Source organism: Urocitellus parryii, chromosome 3, assembly GCF_045843805.1.
Source record: "Urocitellus parryii isolate mUroPar1 chromosome 3, mUroPar1.hap1, whole genome shotgun sequence".
Lineage (NCBI taxonomy): Eukaryota > Metazoa > Chordata > Mammalia > Rodentia > Sciuridae > Urocitellus > Urocitellus parryii.
In genome coordinates, this window is record NC_135533.1 from 215609566 (window position 1) to 215614647 (window position 5082).

Consider the following 5082-nt stretch of genomic DNA (forward strand, 5'->3'; position numbering starts at 1 on the left):
GCTGGCGCTCGGGGCTCCGGGACCCGGAGCGGTGCCAGGCTGGTCTGCACCGTTTTTATGCCTTGGCGGAATCCTTCTAGAAAATACAGCTGCGCCTTCCCTTGCTGTATTGGCTGAAGCAGCGGGGCTGGAGCGCAGGAAATGGGTCCCCACTGTGACCGCTTAGTGTGGAAACCGCATAGTATTTTCTCTTTCAGTAAAACAGTAAAAAAGAATAAAACCCTCCTACACCCCCCTGGGTCTTTGCAGGGGGTGGAGAGTTGAGGGTAGGCTGTGCTTGCTGTAAATCACCTATGCATATGAAGCAGGCGCCCTGCGCTTGGAGTGGCTCCTGCGGACACCACACACACACACACACACACACACACACACACGGATAATTAGTCTGAGATTGATGTCAGGGCGACGCTAAGACCCAGGGACCGCGGGGCATGATGCTGATTTAGCTGCCCTGTTCTCAGCACTTGAACAGAGCACTGCCATCAAAGATGCCAAGCTCCAGCTCTTTACACAGTGACTCTAAACCAACCCAACATGCGTGCGGCGGGGCTCCAGAGGGTTGTCCACATGCGTCTGCCCATCAATGTAAGGGTCTGGATTGGAGGATGCACGTGTTCACTGGTGGAAATGTTTGCTATTGATGGAAAAATGCCCTTTTTTTCTCTCACTGCTAGTGATTGAACTCAGGGTTTCTATTACCGAGCTATACCCCAGCTCAGAAAGATGCAATTTTTTTCTTTTTCAAAATATTACTACTATTATTAGGTACCAGGAATTGAACCTAGGGTTGCTTAACCACTGAGCCACATTCCCAGTCTTTTTATTCTTTTTTTTTTTTTTTTTTTTTTTTTAATTTTGAGACAGGGTCTTGCTAAGTTGCTTAGGGCCTTGCTAATTTCCTTAGTCTGACCTTGAATTTTAGTCCTCCTGCCTCAGCCTCCTGAGCCTTCGGGATTACAAGTGTGCACAATCAAGTCATAAGATGTGACTCTTAATGAAAGCTCGACTGTGGCTCATGCGCTGGGCTGAGTTTCTCTCTCCTGTCTGACCACCAGCCATTGAAGTCCAGTCTTGTCAGGATGGGCTGCGTGGCGGAGGTGCTCTCCAGGTGAGGACAAATAGCAGGATTAGAAGGGAATCTGGTGGCTTCCCCACCTGACTCCTGTGTCCCCGGTGCACTCACCCACTGGTTTCTCTAGGTCACTGGAAGAGGGCAGCTGTGGCTGGTCCTAGGCAGCATGGAGTCTGTGAAGGGGCTAGGCACGGATCCTGGCCCAGGAGGAAGCATGCTTCTCTCAGCGGCTTTCCCAGGGAGTGGACTCAGCATTGTGAGTGCTAATTTGGGTAGAAATTTTGGATGGCTGCAAATGTTAGATAGGTACGTGCATAATTTGCACGTGTCCCCCAAAGTCTATGTGTTGAGGTGTTTTTTTTGTACTGGGGATTGAACCTGGGGCCCTTCACCACTGAGCCATACCCCCCACCCTTTTTTATTTTGAAACAGGGCCTCACTGAGTTGCTGAGGCTGGCCTGGAACTTGTGACCCTCCTGCTTTAGCCTCCTGACTTCCTGAGTTGCTGGGATTACAGGCGTGGCGATGGCGCCTGGCCGTCTGTTGGAAATTCAATCCCCAGTGCGACAGCATTGGGAGGTGAAGTCTAGTAAGAGGTGATCAGGAAACCAGGTCTCTGCCTTCTGAATGGATTGATCTCGCTTTCACTGAAGTGGGTCAGCTGTGGTGAGAGTGGATTTGATATAACAGCAGGCTGCCCCCCGCCCCAGTGGCTCTTGCCCCATCCTCTCTTGCCCTTCCACCTTCTGCCATGGCCTGGCACAGCATGGGGCCCTCGCCAGATGCCAGCACCATTATCTTAGAGTCCCCAGCCTCCAGAACCATTAGATAAATAAATCTCTGCTCTTTATAAATTATCAAGGCTCAGGTATTTTGTTATAGCAGCAGAAAATGGATTAAGACACTATGTATTCAGATTTTCTGGCAGAAGAGTAATGAAGAAAGCTTGTAAATGAAGATGCCAATCATTAGCTGTGTGATCCCACACTGCACATATTTTTCATAGCTATTCATTCCTTACTATGTCCCTGCACAATGGCGATGCCATTTATGTGTCAGACATCATGTTAATAAATGGCTAATGATTACTATTGTTATGGTAGACTAAAGCACCCAAGATGTCATTCATATATAAATACCTGTGTACAAAGAAATCATAAGTCGTTCCTCATCTATGTGGTTCAGGGCGGGCATTTCCTGCCAGTTTCACACCACATGAAACCCCACCCGGGCAATTATGACCTAAATATACAAATATGCGACAAATCCTGAAATGCAGCCTTGGCTCAGCCTCCTGGCCTGGCTGGCAGAACTTTCCTGGGAAGCAAGGTCTGGCCTGACGTCTCATGGGTTCTGCTTTAATCACACAGTCCCCGGAAGAAAAGCCATTATCAACACCACGTACGAGTCCCTGGTCCAAAAAATGCTAATAAACTATTGGTGACTGACACAATGCTGCCTTGGGTGATTCAGGAGACATCATGAAGCTTCATGGCTCAGGGCAGACAGTCACAAATCACATCTCTGCAACACGCAACTGTGGCAGCCAGTAGCTCTGCCACCAACAGCTGTATTAATCACATCTTTTCATTCTGTGTTTCTGATGCTTTTGACATCTGCCTTGCTGACCCTGGGGGATCGTCCCTCCCAAGGTGAATCAAATTCTAGACACTATAAGGACTCACATGAACCTCTCACATGCAACCCAGCCAGCCCAGCGCTCAGGTGCCACCCTTCCTCATCAGGCCCTGGCACTCCAGGTCACGACCACCCCAGGACCAGCCCTATGTGCAGCGCCTGCTAAAATGACTCACACCAGCAGCCTGGGGCCTGCTTACTCTGCCTTGCCTACTCCTGCCTGCAGAAACCGCAGTGAAGGCTCATGCCTACATTCCCCTTTCACCACCTCTGCCTTCTGACCCACCCTGGGTCCTCCTGGTGCAGCTCTGCATCATGTACCATGCCTGCCTCCACGACTTCTTTCACAGGGGTCACTTCTGCATCTTTGAGTCTTATCATACCTGGTTAAAACAAATCCCAGCCACCGCTAGTACACCTGCTGCCCAGGGGCCTGCAAGTCTGTTGCCAGAGGAGGGAAAGCCTCCAGTCTCCCGGGTGACAGTTTTCTTCAGTCCAGAGGGAGGTTACCACATGCAAACCTGAGGCTGCAGCAAGAATGTAAAATGGTGCTTTGAAAAACAGCCTGGCGTTCCTCGGGGGTACACAGTTTCTATACTCTTGGTTACATGCCCTATGAAGTGAGACACACGTCCACACAAATATCACACAGGATTGTTCACAGCGCACAAGTTATGGCAGCCAAGTGGAAACCACCCAAAGTCCATTGACTGATGAATGGATGGACACAATGTGGTCCAGGATGTCCACACAATGGAAATGTTCAACCACACACATGCTGCAGCTCAGCTAAGCCCGAGGACGCCATGCCCAGCAGAGGAAGTCAGAGAAAAGACCACCCAGAGGATGAGCCATCTATGGAAGTGTCCAGAATGGGCACATGGGAATGTGGCTTGGTGGTGGAGTCCCTGCCTAGAATGCGTGAGGCCTTGGGTTCATCCCCAGCACCACAAAACAAACCAACCAAGTCTAGGACTGTGGAAGACTGGAGGGTAATGGCTAATGGAAATGAGGTTTCTCTTTGGGCCCTAACATCAGTTACGGCGACTCTGTGAATACATTAAGAGTACTGAAGGGCACGCTAGAATGGGTGAGTTATATGGCATGTGAGTAGCCATACTCACTGCTGGGACACACATACAGCCACCTTTCTGCAGGGGACAGACTCGATTTGTAGTTGAGTGTTTGGCAGGAGTCAGTCGTTCCGCCCTTGGCCTGGAGGTAGCAAGTCGTTCTGCTTAGCATGCAGGAGGCCTGGGTTCCATCCCCAGCACTGGACGAGAGAAAGACAGAAAGAAAAGGGGAAAAAGGGGGCCCTTGGCACTCAATTAACACTGTCTGCCCCTGCTGAGAGGAGCGATTGATCTGGGGCTGCGGCACTGAGCTGCTCCTGCAAGGGGATCTGGAGGAGAGGCAGGGATGAACAGTGACAGTGTGAAAGCTCCTCTGGCCCAAATGGAAAAATACACTCGTTCTCAGCAACACTCAGCCCACAGCTTGTCCTCATGATGATTTTTAAAACCTGTTTTGCTTTGGCTTTTGGATTTTTTGGAGTGTCTGTAGGAGCAAGTCAGATATCTGAGGAAGCTTACATGGCAGGTGTGATGACCCCACCCAGGAACTCCAACCAGGTGGGCAAAAGAGCCCACGCTACAGAGCTCCAGTTCGCAGGGACTGCTTTTCTGCAGCTTTGTTCCTGCATGACTCAGTTTCTCACGAATGCTTCTAAGTCACAGGCTTTTTCCTGACGCCCAAAACCCATTAGCTCCTGCAGGAATCAGGAGGACCAACAGTGAGATTAGTTAAGAGGAGACACAGCTTCTGCCCATGGAAAGTAAGTTTTGAAGAAATCCAATCTATGTTCACAGTCTTACTCAGTTTTAAACCACCATTTATACACAATCCAGAAAAATGCAGAAGTACACTGGCTTCTAGAAACAGGAGCTTTTGTGATTGCTGCTGCCCCTCGATGGCAAAATGACTGGCACAGAAATCACTGCATTTTCTGCAAAAGGCCACCAGAGGAAAAAGCAGACCAGAAGAGGGTACCTGCAGCTCCCAGTTATACAGACTCAGCCTAAGAAATACCTGCTTCTTTCCTCCTATGCAGTGAGGCCCCGCATCCCCACCCAACCACCTGTGCTCTGTTTCCACCAAGACTTTTGTTAAAGGCTGTGAATGCTACTGGCTCTGGAGAGTTCTAGCAAGCACCAGTTACTGACAAGTGCTTTGGAGACAATTAGAGAGAATTGGATGCAAAATGAAGTTTTCAGTTCACAGTTCCTGGCTTTCTGGCCGCCCGAGGTGAGATTGAATCGACGAGAAGAAAAATCAATGATTTCTTTGCTCTGCCTCATTTTGATGTCACACAA